This window comes from Pseudophryne corroboree, chromosome 8 (genome assembly GCF_028390025.1).
Source record: "Pseudophryne corroboree isolate aPseCor3 chromosome 8, aPseCor3.hap2, whole genome shotgun sequence".
Taxonomy (NCBI): domain Eukaryota; kingdom Metazoa; phylum Chordata; class Amphibia; order Anura; family Myobatrachidae; genus Pseudophryne; species Pseudophryne corroboree.
In genome coordinates, this window is record NC_086451.1 from 166,227,748 (window position 1) to 166,249,773 (window position 22,026).

The window sequence follows — 22,026 nt, forward strand, 5'->3', positions numbered from 1 at the left end:
CTGCGCCTGGTCCTGGTTCCAAAAATACGGGGGACAAAAAGAGTAGGGGTCCCCCGTATTTTTAAAACCAGCACCGGGCTCCACTAGCTGGACAGATAATGCCACAGCCGGGGGTCACTTTTATACAGTGCCCTGCGGCCGTGGCATCAAAAATCCAACTAGTCACCCCTGGCCGGGGTACCCTGGGGGAGTGGGGACCCCTTCAATCAAGGGGTCCCCCCCCCCAGCCACCCAAGGGCCAGGGGTGAAGCCCGAGGCTGTCCCCCCCCCATCCAATGGGCTGCGGATGGGGAGGCTGATAGCCATTTGTGATAATGAAAAGATTTTGTTTTTAGTAGCAGTACTACAAGTCCCAGCAAGCCTCCCCCGCATGCTGGTACTTGGAGAACCACAAGTACCAGCATGCGGCGGAAAAACGGGCCCGCTGGTACCTGTAGTACTACCACTAAAAAAATACCCAAAAAAACACAAGACACACACACCGTGAAAGTATAATTTTATTACATACATACACACATACATACATACTTACCTTATGTTCTCACGCAGGTCGGTCCTCTTCTCCAGTAGAATCCAAGGGCTACCTGTTGAAGAAATTCTACTCACCAGATCCAGTGGTCCAGGCTCCTCGGCAAATCCAGGGATAATCCACGTACTTGAATAAAACAAAAAAACGGTTGCCCGACCTCGAACTGAAAGGTGACCCATGTTTGCACATGGGTCACCTTTCCACGAATGCAAGAAACCCACTTTGCCTTCTGACTAAGTGGGTTTCTTCAGCCAATCAGGGAGTGCCACGTTGTAGCACTCTCCTGATCAGCTGTGTGCTCCTGTCCTCACTGACAGGCAGCACACGGCAGTGTTACAATGTAGCGCCTATGCGCTACATTGTAACCAATGATGGGAACTTTCTGCCCTGCGGTTGACCTAAAGTGACGTCACCGCTGAGCAGAAAGTTCCCAGCATTGGTTACAATGGAGCGCATAGGCGCTACATTGTAACACTGCCGTGTGCCGCCTGTCAGTGAGGACAGCAGCACACAGCTGATCAGGAGAGTGCTACAACGTGGCACTCCCTGATTGGCTGAAGAAACCCACTTAGACAGAAGTCAAAGTGGGTTTCTGGCATTCGTGGGAAGGTGACCCATGTGCAAACATGGGTCCCCTTTCAGTTCGTGGTCGGGACACCGTTTTTTTTTATTTATTCAAGTACGTGGATTAACCCTGGATTTGCCGAGGAGCCTGGACCCATGGATCTGGTGAGTAGAATTTCTTCAACAGGTAGCCCTTGGATTCTACTGGAGAAGAGGACCGACCTGCGTGAGAACATAAGGTAAGTATGTATGTATGTGTGTATGTATGTAATAAAATTATACTTTCACGGTGTGTGTGTCTTGTGTTTTTTTGGGTATTTTTTTAGTGGTAGTACTACAGGTACCAGCGGGCCCGTTTTTCCGCCGCATGCTGGTACTTGTGGTTCTCCAAGTACCAGCATGCGGGGGAGGCTTGCTGGGACTTGTAGTACTGCTACTAAAAACAATATCTTTTCATTATCACAAATGGCTATCAGCCTCCCCATCCGCAGCCCATTGGTTGGGGGGGGACAGCCTCGGGCTTCACCCCTGGCCCTTGGGTGGCTGGGGGGGGGGGGACCCCTTGATTGAAGGGGTCCCCACTCCCCCAGGGTACCCCGGCCAGGGGTGACTAGTTGGATTTTTGATGCCACGGCCGCAGGGCGCTGTATAAAAGTGACCCCCGGCTGTGGCATTATCTGTCCAGCTAGTGGAGCCCGGTGCTGGTTTTAAAAATACGGGGGACCCCTACTCTTTTTGTCCCCCGTATTTTTGGGACCAGGACCAGGCGCAGAGCCCGATGCTGGTTGCTTAAATATGGGGGAACCCCTGTCATTTTTTTCCCCATATTTCTGCAACCAGGATCGGCTCAAAGAGCCCGAGGCTGGTTATGCTTAGGAGGGGGGACCCCACGCAATTTTTTTGGCAAAAATAAGCACTTTCCCACCCCTTCCCACTGATATACATGCACGGATCTCATGGATCCCTGCATGCATCTCAAATCACGGAAAAAAAAAGCAGGTCTGTTTTTTTTAGGACTTTTTTACGAGTTGTAATTTTTCACGGCAGTGTTTTGTGTTTTTTTGCTTTGCACTTCTTAGTAAATGACCGAGATTCATATCTAAACAGGCGTAATTTGACCGATGGTGTATTCATTCGTAATTTTTTACCTGAACTAGCAAAAAATTACGAATGCCCTCATCACTGCCGTGATTAGTGTTTAGTAAATGACCGAGATTAACCGAGATGACACTTTGAAGAAAAAACGGCATCTCGGTCAAAATCGGGAGCTTAGTAAATATACCCCTGAAAATGAGTGGAAATTATCGTTATTGAGGTTAATAATACTATGGGATCAAAATGACCCACAAATTCTATGATTTAAGCTGTTTTTTAGGGTTTTTTGAAAAAAACACCCGAATCCAAAACACACCCGAATCCGACAAAAAAATTTCGGTGAGGGTTTGCCAAAACGCGTCCGAACCCAAAACACGGCCGCGGAACCGAACCCAAAACCAAAACCCGAAAAATTTTCGGTGCACATCACTACTTAATTAGAACTTCGGTCAATGTGAATTAACCATTGGACTCAACCATGGTTATCCTTAAAACCCAGGGGTCTATTTAAGATCGATCTTAATCGATGTTGGGCTTCCAGGTTGAAAAAAACACACATTTACTAACATTTTAAAATTTATATAAAAAATCATCTGTTCGTAAATGCAGTGCACATGGTTTTGCCCAACTGCTAACAAAATTCCTGCTGCGATCAACTTGGAATTACCCCCATCGATTGATGTTTTCACACTGCTCGTTCCAACCCCAAAAACTATGAAGAGGATGGGGGCATATACGCAGGGTCCATCCTGTGCATGTGCCTACATTTTCTCCGGGTGCCCCGCAGAAAATGCGAATGCCTCTGCCTGTCAATCAGTAGAGGGCGTACCTTCGCAGGTATATCGCGATCATGAGCCATGTCTCCCATTTTTGTCATCATAGGTGCTCTGTGAGCTGCTGACCATGCCCCAGCCCCTCTGTCTCCCGTGAATAGACATTGGGGCTTATACAGACCAGATCGCTTCAATTTATTTTCACCCAGCGGGCAATCAGGTCTGCACTGCACATGCGTATGCGCCACAATGCGTAGGTGCGACGTTCCGGAGATCACAAGAAGATTGACAAGAAGAGGGTGTTTGTGTGGGTGGCAACTGAATGTTTCTAGGGAGTGTCCGGAAAAACACTGGAGGGACCCGGCGTTTTGTGGGAGGATTTGTGACGTCACCTCAATGGCTGAGTAAGTGCTGAGCTGTGCAGCTCTTGTGCACATGTGATCACACACCTGCACAGCAAATTTTCCCTTCCGCTGTAGGCGGCAACCACCTGATCACAGGGATGCAAAAAACACACCCTAGCGATCAGGTCTGAATTACCCACAATGTGCATATTTGCAGAGCAACAAGCTACAGGGAGCCTTCCACCCCCCCCCCCTTCCCCATGACTATGGGACACTGGGGGGGGGGGGGGGTTGTTTGGGTTAGCTGGACATTCCCAAAAAAAGTGACTGTCCTGCAAAAATTGGGTTAGTTGGGAGGTATGTGCAAATACATTTATTGTTTTGCATGCAGGGTAAATACTGGCTTCTTTGACATTTAGCCACAAATGCTGCACAGTTGAATTACAGTATTACACTGCAATTAACAGTTATGCTAGGACATTCCTTCTCCCAAAATCTACCTCTTTTTGCATGTTACATCTGTCCCACAGTGGCGTGCGGTGAGGTCAGTGGCTAGTGAGGCACTACAGCCATAATGTCCGCCGAATCCTGCCGATGACCCTTAGCCAATGCCCGCTACTGCCTCTGAGCCGATACCCACTGCCACCGCCAATGGCTTACAAACTCTCCCACAATCAACTGACCCAGCCCTCCACCACTAATTTCTATCTCAGTCCGATGCCGCCAATGGCCGCTGCCTGCCTGCTCATTGTTCTTGTGATATATTATAAATTTTTAAAGAAAAAAAATGAGTGTTTGGGACTGGGAAGGGTGAGGGAGGAGGACATGAATGCAATTTTGTTGTCCAGGGCTTCCATTAACTTAAAGGAGAAGGGTCTGAATGGGTTAAAAAAAATGTGTGAAGTCCCCCCTCCTTAGTATAACCAGCCTCTTTGAGCCGGTCCTGGTTATTTAAATACTGGGGGAAAAATTGGACAGAGGTTCCCCGTATTTAGACAACCAGCACCGGGCTCTTAGACGGGTCCTGGTTCCAAAAATACGTGGGACAAAAGATGTAGGGGTCCCCCATATTTTTAAAACCAGCACCGGGCTCCACTAGCCAGAGAGATAATGCCACAGCCAGGGGACACTTTTATGTAGGTCCCTGCGGCCCTGGCATTACCCCTCCAACTAGTCACCCCTGGCCGGGGTTCCCTGGAGAAGTGGGGACCCCTTAAATCAAGAGGTTCCTCCCCTCGAGGCACCCAAGGGCCAGGGGTGAAGCCCGAGGCTGTCCCCAGCACCCCTGGGTGGTGGGTGCCGGGCTGATAGCCATATGTGTAAAAAAAGAATATTGTTTTTTTGTTGTGGAACTACAAGGCCCAGCAAGCCTCCCCCACTTGCTGGTACTTGGAAAACCTCAAGTACCAGCAGGCGGGGAAATAACGGGCTCGCTGGTACCTGTAGTTCTACAACAACAAAAAATACCCAAATAAAAACACAAACACACACACCGTGACAGTAAAATTATTGAGACAGGCTGTAGCATGTGGATGCATGTAACCCTATAAAAGTGATGGATTGGGTGACTATTACAATACCCACTGTTGCTGTCTGAAAAATGATGGATTTATAGATTGCTCTGCCGAGATATGTTTTTTTTCTAAAATGCACCACAGGTATGGATGGATAGTATACTTGACGACACAGAGGTAGGTAGAGCAGTGGCCTACTGTACCGTACTGCTATATATTATATTATTTATTATTATTATCCTTTATTTATATGGCGCCACAAGGGTTCCGCAGCACCAAATTACAGAGTACATAAACAAATAATCAAACAGGAAAACAGCAACTTACAGTTGATGACAATATAGGTCAAGTACAGGGTAAATAAACATAGCTACATCAGCAGATGACACTGGAATAAGTATCAGGTGGCAGAAGACTGCTGGATTTGGTGCAGCTGAAGATTATTAAAGTAAGAAAAGAGTAAGCACATGAGGGAAGAGGGCCCTGCTCATGAGAGCTTACATTCTAAAGGGGAGGGGTAGACAGACAGGGGTGAGACAGATGGGGTACATAGAGAGCGTGGAACAGAGGTTTAGGATGAGATTTGGCTGGGTTTGGTGAAGAAGTGGGTCTTGAGAGCCCATTTGAAGTTTTGTAGAGAGGTGGAGAGTCTGAGGGGGAGAGGTAGGGAATTCCAGAGAAGTGGTGCAGCACGTGAAAAATCTTGGAGGTAGGAGTGGGAGGAAGTAATCCGTAGGCAGGAGAGTCGGCGTGCATTAGCAGAGCGAAGAGGACGGGTGGGAGTGTAAAGCGAGATAAGATCAGAGATGTAGATGGGAGAGGAGTGGGTGAAGGTTTTGTAAGCAAGTGTGAGAAGCTTGAAATGGATTCTGAAAGGGAAGGGGAGCCAGTGAAGGAATAGTAAGAGAGGAGAGGTGGACGTAGTGCATTTGGTGAGGAAAATGAGCCGGGCAGCAGCATTGAGGATAGATTGGAGTGGAGAGAGGTATTTGTCAGGAATGCCAGTCAGGAGGAGATTACAGTAGTCCAGTCTGGAGATGACCAGTGAGTGAATAAGAGTCTTAGTAGCATCCTGGGTCAGAAAGGGTCTGATCCTGGAAATATTTTTTAGATGAAAACGGCAGGTTTGTGAGAGGTGCTGAATGTGTGGTTTGAAGGAGAGGGAGGAGTCAAGGATTACTCCAAGACAGCGCACTTGGGGGGTAGAGGAGATAGTAGTGCCATCAATAGATAATGAGATTGTAGGAGGTGAGGTTATGCGGGAGGGAGGGAAGATGATCAGCTCAGTCTTAGACATGTTAAGTTTAAGAAAGCGCTGGGACATCCAGGAAGAGATAGCAGAGAGACAGTTGGAGATACGAGTGAGGAGAGTAGGGGAGAGGTCTGGAGAGGAAAGATAGATTTGAGTGTCATCAGCATAGAGATGATATTGGAAACCAAAAGAACTAAATGAGCTTACCTAGTGAGGACGTATAGAGAGAGAAGAGGACCAAGGACAGAACCTTGGTACCCCTACAGTTAGTGGAAGTGAGGGGGAGGTGGAGTCATGAGAGGAGACAGAGAATGAACGGTCAGAAAGGTAGGACGACAACCAAGAGAGGGCAGTGTTACGCAGACCAATGGAGTGAAGGATTTGCAGTAGGAGAGGATGGTCCACAGTGTCAAAAGCAGCAGAGAGATCAAGTAGAATAAGTAGAGAGTAGTGTCCCTTAGATTTAGCAGCATGGAGGTCATTGCATACTTTTGTAAGGGCAGTTTCAGTGGAGTGGAGAGGACGGAAGCCAGACTGGAATGGGTCAAGCAGTGAGTGTGAGGAATGAAAGGAAGTAAGGCGGTTGTAGACAATACGCTCAAGGAGTTTGGAGGCAAAAGGGAGAAGAGAGATGGGTCGGTAGTTGGAGAGAGTGTTTGGATCAAGGGTAGGTTTTTTAAGAATAGGAGAGATGAGAGCGTGCTTGAAGGCAGAGGGGACAGTGCCTGATGAGAGGGAGAGATTGAGAAGGTGGGAAAGATGGGAACAAGCAGAAGAAGAGATGTGGCAGAGGAGGCGGGAGGGGATAGGGTCAAGTGGGGAGGTGGTGAGGGGACAGGAACGAATGAGGGCCATGACTTCCTCTCCAGATGCATGGGAGAAAGATGACAGAGTTGGTGCGAGGGATGGGGAGGGTTGGTAAGGGATGGGAGAAGGCTGGTTACTGATAGTCTGGTGTGATGTGATGTCCTGACGTATGGAGTCAATTTTGGATGTGAAGTAAGTGGCAAAGTCAAGAGCAGAGAGTGAGGAAGGGAGACGAGGTGGAGGTGGGCAGAGGAGTGAGTTGAGAGTGGCAAAGAGGCGCCGGGGGTTGGAAGACTGGGAGGAGATGAGGTTCTTGAAGTATGACTGTTTAGCAAGAGAAAGGGCAGCACTGAAGGATGAGAGCATAAGTTTGAAATGGAGGAAGTCTGCCTTAGAGCGTGATTTCCTCCAGTGTCGCTCAGCAGTACGTGAGCATTTTTGCAGATATCTGGTGCATTTGGTGTGCCAGGGTTGAGGTGTTAATTTGCGAGGGTGAACAGTGGTTGGTGGAGCAACAGAGTCAAGAGCAGAAGTAAGGGAAGCATTGTATGTGGAAGTGGCTTGTTCAGGGCATGAGAGAGAGAGAGAGAATAGGAGAGAGAAGTGAGTCAAACAGGGAGGAAAGGAATGTGGTGTCAATAGCTTAAATGTTACGCTTAGTGATGGTAGCCTTAGGAGGTTGAGATGGGAAAGTCGAGAGAGATAGGTTGAAGGAGAGCAGGTGGTGGTCAGAGAGGGGAAATGGGGAGTTGGAAAAATCAGAAATATCACAGCGGTGAGTGAAGACCAGATCCAGTGAGCTCCCATTCACATGGGAGGGTGATGAGGTCCACTGGGAGAGACCAAGTGAAGAGGTGAGGTTAAGGAGTTTAGAGGCAGGGGATTGTGTGGGGATGTCAATAGGGATGTTGAAATCGCCTAGGATAATGGTGGGGATGTCAGAAGAGAGGAAGTGAGGAAGCCAGGAAGCAAAGTTGTCGATGAATTTGGAAGCAGTGCCAGGGGGGCGGTAAATGACAGCTACTCTAAGATGGACTGGTTGGAAGAGACATATGGAGTGGACCTCAAATGTAGATAATATAAGGGATGGTTCTGGTGGTATGAGTTGGTAGGAGTAACTAGAAGGTAAAAGGACCCCAACACCACCCCCATGGCGACCCCCAGGTCGGGGGGTGTGTGTGAATGTAAGGCCCCCAGCAGAGAGAGCAGCAGCAGAAGTAGTGTCAGAGGGCGTAATCCAAGTTTCAGTAATGGCTAGTAGGTGTAGGGAGTTGGAAATGAAAAGGTCATGAGTGGGGACCAGTTTGTTACAAACGGATCTGGCATTCCAGAGGGCACAGGATAGGGGGTATGAGTTTGTGGGAGAGATGTGAATTAGATTTTCAGGGTTGCTGTAGCGATGAGGTGGGATTAACTTTGAGGGCAGGGATGAGAGAGTAGTGATGGTACGGGTGCCTGAGATAGGAGGGGAAACTGCAGGAGGTGGGCAGGGAGGGAGGTCAGTGTGATGTGGATGGGGGTGTGGGGAGGTGACAGGGAAGGGAGAGAGGGAGCAGGGCTGAGTTGTGGGGTAGCAGGACCATGGGGCAGAGGTGAATGAAAGTGGGGTAACAGGAAAGGTGGGGGAAGGAAACAGAGGTATGGAGGGGAGACAGAGGAGGAGGTGGAGGAGACTAGGGGGGAAGGATAAAGATACATTATTAGGTAGACACTGAGTGATGTGGGGAGTATAAGAAAGCATTCACATAGTGTTAAGTAGGTAAATAGGTTGAGGGAAAGTGGAAGTAGGAGAGGAGACTGTAAGGGAATCCGAGCAGAAGAATTGTAGAAATGCAGGTGAGAAAAGCAGTGTAGGCTCAAGGGGTGTAGATTTAGTATGAAATGAGTCAAAAGCGTAGATAAAGTCGGTGCAGAAATGTATTTGGAGTGTAAGAAATGAAAGGATTGTAAGAGGTTTAAGAAGCAATGGTAATTATGTTAGATGTTTTAAGTGTTTGCAGGTAAAATTGCATTGGTGCAGCTGTGCTTAAAAAACAAAATTACAATAATACAGATACAGGCATTTGTAGGTGAAATGGATGGTTTATGAAATGTCCAAGTAAGGTAGTTCTGTGCTATGTAATCAGATGCAACAATCAGGAGGTGAGTGATCTGAAGAGTAAGTGACTCACATTTGTTATTAGTTCTTCAGTTTTCTTAGTTTTGTTAGATTGGTGTGCTTCTGTTTTCCTTCTTTTTCACTTCGATTGAACGCTAATTGAACACTGCTGTTATGTGTCAATTTTATCACGCTTTTATAAAAATGCACGCTTAGATCAATAAATGCACAGCCAAATGGCTTTGCACAGCCTACACCATTGGGCTTTAGTAGAAGACTATTACACGTGAAACCAATAATTGAAATCTGTAACCACACCCCACCCCCTCAAATGCCAGGCAATAAATTACCTTAAAAACAACAACCAGGCATTCCACAAAGATTAAACTGGGTCTATATCATTCAAAACTTTAAAAAAGTACTTCAAAATCACATACTATGCAATAATGTTTCAATTTGCATTACCCAGCAGAATTAGCTTTGCATATATAGATATAGTGCAGCAGAATATATTGGTGGTTGTAGTCAATTGTAATTACCCAGCAGAATTAGCTTTGCATATATAGATATAGTGCAGCAGAATAGATTGGTGGTTGTAGTCAATTGTAATTACCTGTAGGTGACAAGAAGAGAAGAAACGTCAATTCACAATCGATATCAGCTGAAGATAAATTAACGCTGATTGAACGCTGCGTTATGTGTCAATTTTATCACGCTTTGATAAAAATGCATGCTTAGATCAATAAATGCACAGCCAAACAGCTTTGCACATCCTACACCATTGGACTTAAGTAGAAGTCTGGTGGCCAGCAAAATTTTGCACTGTCCTCCTACTATATATAGTGCGCACAACTACTAAAATACACCACAGGTATGGATGGATAGTATACTTGACGACACAGAGGTAGGTAGAACAGTGGCCTACTGTACCGTATTGCTATATATTATATACTGGTGGTCAGCAAAATTCTGCCCTGTCCTCCTACTATATATACTGCGCACAACTACTAAAATACACCACAGGTATGGATGGATAGTATACTTGACGACACAGAGGTAGGTAGAGCAGTGGCCTACTGTACCGTACTGCTATATATTATATACTGGTGGTCAGCAAAATTCTGCCCTGTCCTCATACTATATAATACAATGCAGCACAGATATGGAGCATTTTTCAGGCAGAGAACGTAGATATTTTCAGCACACTGAGCACAGATATTTGCAAGCACACTGAGCACAGATATTTGCAGCACACTGAACACAGAAACTGAGAAAACGCTGCACGTCCTCTCCCTATCATCTCCAATGCACAAGTGAAAATGGCGGCGACGCGTGGCTCCTTATATAGAATAGAATAGCTGCTGACGGGCACGATTGAGGGAGGAAAGGGACATTTGAATCCAGCCCATAGATGCAATGTGAATATGTAATTTGTACCTTCCTATCTTAAAATGTATATACAGTGTATATGTCACAACTGAGGGCCTGAGCTGACTGGAGGCAGCCTCAGTTGTAGGGGCTGAGGTGTAGTGGAACCTGGGAGGTTGTATCAGACCCCTGGACATGTAAGTTAAATGTAGAAGAATTGCCCGAAGGCGTGCCCACGACAACCAGGATAAAAGTCAATGATGTTTATTTTGACAAACTCCATGCATCACAGCAGTAATAAAAGAGAAACATAAAATCAGCAGAGAAATAATACAGTTCCTGAGTACTACAGGAGGGCAAGGACCACAGGGCTCTGGTAGTATGAGACAGTTCTTATTATCTTCTAGTTGGAAAGTCCTTACCAGGCCCGACTGTAGCAATGGAGATAGCCCAGGATCATACTAGCTGGTGTTCCAGGAAAAGCTGGGCTGCTGTGGATAAAATGGCTGCTGTGGGTACTGGCTGAAACCAGACTGATGTAAGCACGGAGTGGATTGCTGGATGGAACCAGCCAAATAATAAATGAAGCTTGAGAGCGATGAAATATGATTGATATATGGAGTTTGAGAGCGGTGAAATAATAGTGCCGGTGGTGAGTGGTAATCTGCGGAAATGATACCGGCACTTTAAGAAGAGCTGATCTCTGCTGGAAGCAGGTAAATCTGTAACTGGAAACAGATGAGTCCCAGAGGACTGGAGAGTCAGGCTGCACCGCAGGTGGTAGACTAGAGCGGGTCTCTTTAGTGGAGGTTTGGAGATGGTAACTGGAACCTGGAAAACAACCACGGGAGAGAGACAAACTGGAACTAGGTTTGACAACCAAATCACTGACGCCTTCCTTGCTCAGGCACAGAATACTTATACCTGCAGCAAGGAAGGGATTGGCTAGGCAATTTTGCAGATTACAATGGAAACAGCGGATTGGTGGAAATGAACAGGTGACAGAATCCAACATGGCTGCGCCCATGCAGACACTTGGAGGGAAGATTGGTTTGATAATCCATGTGGGAACTTTAACAGCAATGGCGGCGCCGGCCACAGTAAACAGGAGACGCCAGACTGATGAGTGCACATTTGAACCACGCGGGCAACAGCGGAGGCCGCGGCTGACATAAGCGCCACTCTGACATCCTGCATGCAGAAACTCAGGGACGGCGGCGGAGGCCGCGGGAGATGCCATTCAAGATGTAACATGGCGCCGCTGTGACAGCGTCTCAGAGTGACAGGAGAGGAGGCAGGAATGGGGACATCAGAATAACAGATGGGATCCGGTCCTGGAGCGCTGAGCCAGCCTTAGGAGGCATCTGAAAGGTAAGTTATGGCGTCCAGATACCCGGATCGTGACAGTATACACTAGAGGTCTTTCCGAACCCCCTAATCCTAACATTGTAATTTGCTTTAGGGCGCACCTCCAATTAGTCTAGTGTTTCTTGCTGCCTTTCCAATGAAGCAAGTTTAATTTAGTAATAGGTGAAAAACCATCCCTACAAAGGTGTTAATCAGAGACTTGGCTTTGTGGACACTTTTCAGAGAACAACTTTGTTAGCATAAAAGTAAAGCCAGAAAATGAAGAGCTGTTTAATCACTCAATTGGATTTTTTTGCCAGCATATTTCTTTTTCTCTGCAACCCACTGCTAAATTGTGCTTCCTAGCTGTTTTTATAAAATCACTGAATCAAATCTAACTCTGATTACATCAGAGAAGGCCAGGTACCCTACACCAGAACAGGGGGTTTGAAATTTTGACTTGTCTACTTAAAGATCACCAAAATCTGATAACAAGGTCAATTACGTCCCTGGGTGGGATTGAACCACCAACCTTTTGGTTAATAGCCGTGCACACTAACTGATTGCGCCACAGAGACACTTTGCAAAAGACCATACTGACAAAGGCTAATAAGCATTCATCTAAAACGTTTCCTAGAAAAACTTTAAAAAGTCAATAATCTGGAGAGTTTTTGTAAGATGTTTCTTCCATCAACCAACGAAGAAACACATTGGTACTTTCCCATGATGAGTGAGTGCTTCAGGATCTCTTGCACTTACATGTGCAGCAGAGTACAGCAATGGAAGCATGCTGGGCCCATAACCCAGAGGTAGGCAGATTGAAACTATCCTCTGCTATATGCATTTTTTCTTGTTAATTAAAGTAATCCAAAACTGGGATTGATATTTTGGCTCTTTTATTTTTACTTAAAGTACAATAACTTTTACCATTTTAATTTGTTTTAATAGTATATTGACAGTATAGTTTTCTTTAAAAAATCCACTTAATTTTCTTTACCCTATTATTAAAAGGGTAATTGACAAAAACAAACTACATTGTCACCAGAAGAGCAATACAAAATGTACAAGTGATATATTAAAATCATCTTTCCAGCTTGAATTTCAATGATGCATTGGGGCAACGATTTTGTGAGAAACATCTTCACCCTTAAATAAAGATTTTCTTAATTCCTTACCTGTGTGCTAATTAGATATCACCTTGTTTTCACATTAAGCAGACTTCTACATGAGAAAGCAGCAAGGATGCAGTGGCGTTAATGTTTCCTGGTGTCAACCTGTATTATTTCAGTAGACATTGAAATGAGGATGCATCTTGCTGCCTTTCCAATGAAGCAAGTTTAATTTAGTAATAGGTGAAAAACCATCCCTACAAAGGTGTTAATCAGAGACTTGGCTTTGTGGACACTTTTCAGAGAACAAATTTGTTAGCATAAAAATAAAGCCAGAAAATGAAGAGCTGTTTAATCACTCAATTGGATTTTTTTTGCCAGCATATTTCTTTTTCTCTGCAACCCACTGCTAAATTGTGCTTCCTAGCTGTTTTTATTAAATCACTGAATCAAATCTAACTCTGATTACATCAGAAAAGGCCAGGTACCCTACACCATAACAGGGGGTTTGAAATTTTGACTTGTCTACTTAAAGATCACCAAAATCTGATAACAAGGTCAATTACGTCCCTGGGTGGGATTGAACCACCAACCTTTTGGTTAGTAGCCAGACACACTAACCGATTGCACCACAGAGACACTTTGTAAAAAGTACATACTGACAAAGGCTAATAAGCATACATCTAGAACGTTTCCTAGAAAAACTTTAAAAAGTCAATAATCTGGAGAGTTTTTGTAAGATGTTTCTTCCATCAACCAACGAAGAAACACATTGGTACTTTCCCATGATGAGTGAGTGCTTCAGGATCTCTTGCACTTACATGTGCAGCAGAGTACTGCAATGGAAGCATGCTGGGCCCATAACCCAGAGGTAGGCAGATTGAAACTATCCTTTGCTATATGCGTTTTTTTTTGTTAATTTAAGTAATCAAAACTGGGATTGATATTTTTGCTCTTTTATTTTTACTTAAAGTACAATAACTTTTACCATTTTGATTTGTTTTAATAGTATATTGACAGTATAGTTTTCTTTAAAAAATCCACTTAATTTTCTTTACCCTATTATTAAAAGGGTAATTGACAAAAACAAATTACATTGTCACCAGAAGAGCAATACAAAATGTACAAGTGATATATTAAATCATCTTTCCAGCTTGAATTTCAATGATGCATTGGGGCAACGATTTTGTGAGAAACATCTTCACCCTTAAATAAAGATTTTCTTAATTGCTTACCTGTGTGCTAATTAGATATCACCTTGTTTTCACATTAAACAGACTTCTACATGAGAAAGCAGCAAGGATGCAGTGGCGTTAATGTTTCCTGGTGTCAACCTGTATTATTTCAGTAAACGTTGAAATGAGGATGCATCTTGCTGCCTTTCCAATGAAGCAAGTTTAATTTAGTTATAGGTGAAAAACCATCCCTACAAAGGTGTTAATCAGAGACTTGGCTATGTGGACACTTTTTAGAGAACAAATTTGTTAGCATAAAAATAAAGGCAGAAAATTAAGAGCTGTTTAATCACTCAATTGGATTTTTCTGCCAGCATATTTTTTTTCTCTGCAACCCATTGCTAAATTGTGCTTCCTAGCTGTTTTTTATAAAATCACTGAATCAAATCTAACTCTGATTACATCAGAGAAGGCCAGGTACCCTACACCATAAGAGGGTGTTTGAAATTTTGACTTGTCTACTTAAATATCACCAAAATCTGATCACAAGGTCAATTATGTCCCTGGGTGGGATTGAACCACCAACCTTTTGGTTAATAGCCAGACACACTAACCGATTGCGCCACAGAGACACGTTGCAAAAAGTCTATACTGACAAAGGCTAATAAGCATTCATCTAGAACGTTTCCTATAAAAACTTTAAAAAGTCAATAATCTGGAGAGTTTTTGTAAGAATTTTCTTAAATCAACCAACGAAGAAACACATTGGTACTTTCCCATGATGAGTGAGTGCTTCAGGATCTCTTGCACTTACATGTGCAGCAGAGTACTGCAATGGAAGCATGCTGGGCCCATTACCCAGAGGTAGGCAGATTGAAACTATCCTCTGCTATATGCATTTTTTTGTTAATTAAAGTAATCCAAAACTGGGATTGATATGTTAGCTATTTTATGTTTACTTAAAGTACAATAACTTTTACAATTTTAATTTGTTTTAATAGTATATTGACAGTATTGTTTTCTTTCAAAAATCCACTTAATTTTCTTTACCCTATTATTAAAATGGTAATTGACAAAAACAAACTACATTGTCACCAGAAGAGCAATACAAAATGTACAAGTGATATATTAAAATCATCTTTCCAGCTTGAATTTCAATGATGCATTGGGGCAACGATTTTGTGAGAAACATCTTCACCCTTAAATAAAGATTTTCTTAATTCCTTACCTGTGTGCTAATTAGATATCACCTTGTTTTCACATTAAACAGACTTCCACATGAGAAAGCAGCAAGGATGCATTGGCGTTAATGTTTCCTGGTGTCAACCTGTATTATTTCAGTAGACATTGAAATGAGGATGCATCTTGCTGCCTTTCCAATGAAGCAAGTTTAATTTAGTAATAGGTGAAAAACCATCCTTACAAAGGTGTTCATCAGAGACTTGGCTTTGTGGACACTTTTCAGAGAACAAATTTGTTAGCATAAAAATAAAGCCAGAAAATGAAGAGCTGTTTAATCACTCAATTGGATTTTTCTGCCAGCATATTTTTTTTCTCTGCAACCCACTGCTAAATTGTGCTTCCTAGCTGTTTTTTATAAAATCACTTAATCAAATCTAACTCTGATTACATCAGAGAAGGCCAGGTACCCTACATCATAAGAGGGGGTTTGAAATTTTGACTTGTCTACTTAAAGATCACCAAAACCTGATCACAAGGTCACTTATATCCCTGGGTGGGATTGAACCACCAACCTTTTGGTTAGTAGCCAAACACACTAACTGATTGCACCACAGAGACACTTTGCAAAAGTGGATACTGACAAAGGCTAATAAGCATTCATCTAGAACGTTTCCTAGAAAAACTTTAAAAAGTCAATAATCTGGAGAGTTTTTGTAAGATGTTTCTTAGATCAACCAAAGAAGAAACACATTGGTACTTTCCCATGATGAGTGAGTGCTTCAGGATCTCTTGCACTTACATGTGCAGCAGAGTACTGCAATGGAAGCATGCTGGGCCCATAACCCAGAGGTAGGCAGATTAAAACTATCCTCTGCTATATGCATTATTTTTTAATTAAAGTAATCCAAAACTGGGATTGATATTTTAGCTCTTTTATTTTTACTTAAAGTACAATAACTTTTACCATTTTAATTTGTTTTAATAGTTTATTGACAGTATTGTTTTCTTTTATAAATCCACTTAATTTTCTTTACCCTATTATTAAAATGGTAATTGACAAAAACAAACTACATTGTCACCAGAAGAGCAATACAAAATGTACAAGTGATATATTAAAATCATCTTTCCAGCTTGAATTTCAATGATGCATTGGGGCAACGATTTTGTGAGAAACATTTTCACCCTTAAATAAAGATTTTCTTAATTCCTTACCTGTGTGCTAATTAGATATCACCTTGTTTTCACATTAAACAGACTTCCACATGAGAAAGCAGCAAGGATGCAGTGGCGTTAATGTTTCCTGGTGTCAACCTGTATTATTTCAGTAGACATTGAAATGAGGATGCATCTTGCTGACTTTCCAATGAAGCAAGTTTAATTTAGTAATAGGTGAAAAACCATCCTTACAAAGGTGTTAATCAGAGACTTGGCTTTGTGGACACTTTTCAGAGAACAAATTTGTTAGCATTTAAATAAAGCCAGAAAATGAAGAGCTGTTTAATCACTCAATTGGATTTTTTTGCCAGCATATTTCTTTTTCTCTGCAACCCACTGCTAAATTGTGCTTCCTAGCTGTTTTTATAAAATCACTGAATCAAATCTAACTCTGATTACATCAGAGAAGGCCAGGTACCCTACACCATAAGAGGGGGTTTGAAATTTTGACTTGTCTACTTAAAGATCACCAAAATCTGATAACAAGGTCAATTGCGTCCCTTGGTGGGATTGAACCACCAACCTTTTGGTTAATAGCCGTACACACTAACTGATTGCGCCATAGAGACACTTTGCAAAAATACGTACTGACAAAGGCTAATAAGCATTCATCTAAAACGTTTCCTAGAAAAACTTTAAAAAGTCAATAATCTGGAGAGTTTTTGTAAGATGTTTCTTCCATCAACCAACGAAGAAACACATTGGTACTTTCCCATGATGAGTGAGTGCTTCAGGATCTCTTGCACTTACATGTGCAGCAGAGTACTGCAATGGAAGCATGCTGGGCCCATAACCCAGAGGTAGGCAGATTAAAACTATCCTCTGCTATATGCATTTTTTTTTTGTTAATTAAAGTAATCCAAAACTGGGATTGATATTTTTGCTCTTTTATTTTTCATTAAAGTACAATAACTTTTACCATTTTAATTTGTTTTAATAGTATATTGAAAGTATTGTTTTCTTTTAAAAATCCACTTAATTTTCTTTACCCTATTATTAAAATGGTAATTGACAAAAACAAACTACATTGTCACCAGAAGAGCAATACAAAATGTACAAGTGATATATTAAAATCATCTTTCCAGCTTGAATTTCAATGATGCATTGGGGCAACGATTTTGTGAGAAACATTTTCACCCTTAAATAAAGATTTTCTTAATTCCTTACCTGTGTGCTAATTAGATATCACCTTGTTTTCACATTAAACAGACTTCCACATGAGAAAGCAGCAAGGATGCAGTGGCGTTAATGTTTCCTGGTGTCAACCTGTATTATTTCAGTAGACATTGAAATGAGGATGCATCTTGCTGACTTTCCAATGAAGCAAGTTTAATTTAGTAATAGGTGAAAAACCATCCTTACAAAGGTGTTAATCAGAGACTTGGCTTTGTGGACACTTTTCAGAGAACAAATTTGTTAGCATAAAAATAAAGCCAGAAAATGAAGAGCTGTTTAATCACTCAATTGGATTTTTTTGCCAGCATATTTCTTTTTCTCTGCAACCCACTGCTAAATTGTGCTTCCTAGCTGTTTTTATAAAATCACTGAATCAAATCTAACTCTGATTACATCAGAGAAGGCCAGGTACCCTACACCATAACAGGGGGTTTGAAATTTTGACTTGTCTACTTAAAGATCACCAAAATTTGATAACAAGGTCAATTACGTCCCTGGGTGGGATTGAACCACCAACCTTTTGGTTAATAGCTGTACACACTAACTGATTGTGCCACAGAGACACTTTGCAAAAGTACTTACTGACAAAGGCTAATAAGCATTCATCTAGAAAGTTTCCTAGAAAAACTTTAAAAAGTCAATAATCTGGAGAGTTTTTGTAAGAATTTTCTTAAATCAACCAACGAAGAAACACATTGGTACTTTCCCATGATGAGTGAGTGCTTCAGGATCTCTTGCACTTACATGTGCAGCAGAGTACTGCAATGGAAGCATGCTGGGCCCATTACCCAGAGGTAGGCAGATTGAAACTATCCTCTGCTATATGCATTTTTTTTGTTAATTAAAGTAATCCAAAACTGGGATTGATATGTTAGCTATTTTATGTTTACTTAAAGTACAATAACTTTTACCATTTTAATTTGTTTTAATAGTATATTGACAGTATTGTTTTCTTTCAAAAATCCACTTAATTTTCTTTACCCTATTATTAAAATGGTAATTGACAAAAACAAACTACATTGTCACCAGAAGAGCAATACAAAATGTACAAGTGATATATTAAAATCATCTTTCCAGCTTGAATTTCAATGATGCATTGGGGCAACGATTTTGTGAGAAACATCTTCACCCTTAAATAAAGATTTTCTTAATTCCTTACCTGTGTGCTAATTAGATATCACCTTGTTTTCACATTAAACAGACTTCCACATGAGAAAGCAGCAAGGATGCATTGGCGTTAATGTTTCCTGGTGTCAACCTGTATTATTTCAGTAGACATTGAAATGAGGATGAATCTTGCTGCCTTTCCAATGAAGCAAGTTTAATTTAGTAATAGGTGAAAAACCATCCTTACAAAGGTGTTCATCAGAGACTTGGCTTTGTGAACACTTTTCAGAGAACAAATTTGTTAGCATAAAAATAAAGCCAGAAAATTAAGAGCTGTTTAATCACTCAATTGGATTTTTCTGCCAGCATATTTTTTTTCTCTGCAACCCACTGCTAAATTGTGCTTCCTAGCTGTTTTTTATAAAATCACTTAATCAAATCTAACTCTGATTACATCAGAGAAGGCCAGGTACCCTACATCATAAGAGGGGGTTTGAAATTTTGACTTGTCTACTTAAAGATCACCAAAATCTGATAACAAGGTCAATTACGTCCCTGGGTGGGATTGAACCACCAACCTTTTAGTTAATAGCCGTGCACACTAACTGATTGCGCCACAGAGACACTTTGCAAAAGTCTATACTGACAAAGGCTAATAAGCATTCATCTAAAACGTTTCCTAGAAAAACTTTGAAAAGTCAATAATCTGGAGAGTTTTTGTAAGATGTTTCTTCCATCAACCAACGAAGAAACACATTGGTACTTTCCCATGATGAGTGAGTGCTTCAGGATCTCTTGCACTTACATGTGCAGCAGAGTACTGCAATGGAAGCATGCTGGGCCCATAACCCAGAGGTAGGCAGATTGATACTATCTTCGGCGCATGGGAAAAATTGAGGAATGATTGAAACTTTCCTCAACCATGTAGTATAACGTATTAATAGGCGTACCCCCACTCACGCTGCAATGAGGTGGGTTAAACTCATCAAGGTATCTTTAATTTTCTAATGTCAAAAAAAGGGTCTCAGATGGCGTACCCCAACTCACACGATAATGGGAATCTGGACTCCTATCACGGTTTCTTTAAGGTGTCTTCTAACGATAGTTTATGCAGGTGTGTCCTCCATACGTGATGACATCATTTACATGCGGAAAACGACAAGAAAATATCCAATGTATAGAATTTTCTATACCATACACTATAAACTGTGCAATTATATATTGTTATAGTAATTGTATGTACCACCACTAAGTGATTCCTTCACCAGATTGTAAATGAGGCAGGCGTACCCCTCACTCACACAGAGATTAGATGTATAACTCGTATAAAGGTATCTTTGTGTTGAACGAGGGTAAAAATCTCATGGGCGTACCCCAACTCACACGTGAAGCAATGGATGGAATCTCATCAAGGTATCTTTATCTGGTCTTTATAACACACCCACACTCACACAGGGGTTTGATGTATGACTTCTAAGGTGTCTTTTTGTGCAGAGGGAAAGGATATGAATATCTCATGGGCGTACCCCAACTCACACGTCAAGAGGCAGGTTGAATCCCATCAAAGGTATCTTTATCCTGTCCTTATATCAACACTTTATGCAAGGGAGATCCTCTGTACCAATCTTTGGCAGTATTAAACTCCAAGGCATAAATCCCAAAATTGAGAGAATTCAAAGAAAGAGAGTCTTTGTGTGACATATGGTTTCCAAAAACATCGGTAACATCAAAGTTCCAAAAAATTTTTTATTGAAAACCATAAGATATTTTATATTCCACAAAAATTGACATCTATAGCCTATTTGATATCAAAAAAATTTGATATCAAAAAAATTGTTTACATCCAAAAACATAAATACAGGAATGGAGTTAAAAAATGTATGTCCACTGAAAATTCAATAAAAAATAAAAACTCAAAAAATTAAAAATTCAATAAAAAATTCGGATTGAAAGAAATGGCTACTCACACAGGGATCTGTCGACGCGTTTCGGTCTCCTGGACCTTTTTCAAGACATGACCTTCTGTGTGAGAAGCCAGCTATTTATGATGCCTGTAGCCAATTGTCTCCTAACCGGAAGTCAAAAAACCGGAAGTGACCTCATTGCTGGTAATTTACATTTTCATTAAAAATTTTCATTAAAAATTACATATACATAAAGAGGCAAATATGGTCCCTATTATTAAACCAAAGTTGTGCCTTATTATTATAAATATATTGTGATAGAGGAGCGAATCTATCTTTTACCATTCTACGACAAAATGTCGCTCGGAATTATGGGAAATGTAGTCCCACAAAGATAACGTTACTCCTCGTTTACTAAATTAATCTAAATCGAATTTTTCACATCTTATAGTCTCTAGATAGCGTGTGCATATAATAATCTTGTTATTCAAACAATATTCACAAAGTTCATAGGGAAAATTAGAGACCCGATATTTTGCCGCTTTGCATCTTGGGAAATGTAGTCTTATGGGATCGTGGGTTGCCGTGGCGTCGTGAAGCTGGAACCGGAAGTTGTCAACGTGTCTACTTCCCTTCTATGCATGACGGGAAGTGTAGTTCTTTGATTGTCCTTTGCGCATGCGTTCTTGCCTCTCTTTCCGGGACATCGTATTCCTCCGTTCTCTGTGATATTGAAAACTTTAGTTTCTCTCTCTCTTTGGGTGTTGCGCATGCGTCTTTGCAATTTGTCTCCTTCATTGGCGTTCAAGAGCATTTTTATTGTACACGGCCGCCTCCATCATCAATACTTTTTAGATGATTCGGGTTTCTTTTGACGTTTTCATATGGCCAGTGATATTTCAATGACAGGAGAAAAAATACAGATGGATTATTACTAATGTACAGTAAAAAATATATTACTGATATACAGTGAAAAATTAAACCATATTGTTGAACTGATGTTTTGTAATAGATAGCATTAATCCTAATTGAAAATGACATTCAAAATTACTAAAAGAATGCATAGAAACAAGATGAATAAAGTGAAATGAACATCTATGTGGCAGGGAAATTTTCATAGAAACCACTTCAATTCGAAATCTGAATTGAGACCACTGGGAATTAAAGTTTTGCATTGATAAATTAGTTTCATTTCTGCTTTTGCTAGCGCTGCAGATGAATCTTTGTTTCTCACATTTGGTTTAATCACTTTTAACCCATAGATACCCGTTATTCCTGACGGGCAACAGTTATGTTGTTCTTTAAAATGTGTGGATAGAGAGTGCGTTAATAATCCCTTTCGAATGTTTCTGAGATGTTCACCTACACGAATCTTAAGGGGGCGGGATGTGCGGCCTATATAATAAAGACCACAACTGCAGCCTATGGCATATATCACATTCTTTGTATCGCATGTGACAAAATCCA

General features: G+C 41.7%; 1 non-coding gene across 1 annotated transcript; it reads right to left on the reverse strand.

Moving 5' to 3' along the window:
- Positions 1-13,365: 13,365 nt before the first annotated feature.
- TRNAS-ACU (transfer RNA serine (anticodon ACU)) lies at positions 13,366-13,439 on the reverse strand. Its single transcript has one exon. It is a non-coding gene; the product is annotated as a tRNA-Ser (tRNA).
- Positions 13,440-22,026: the final 8,587 nt, after the last annotated feature.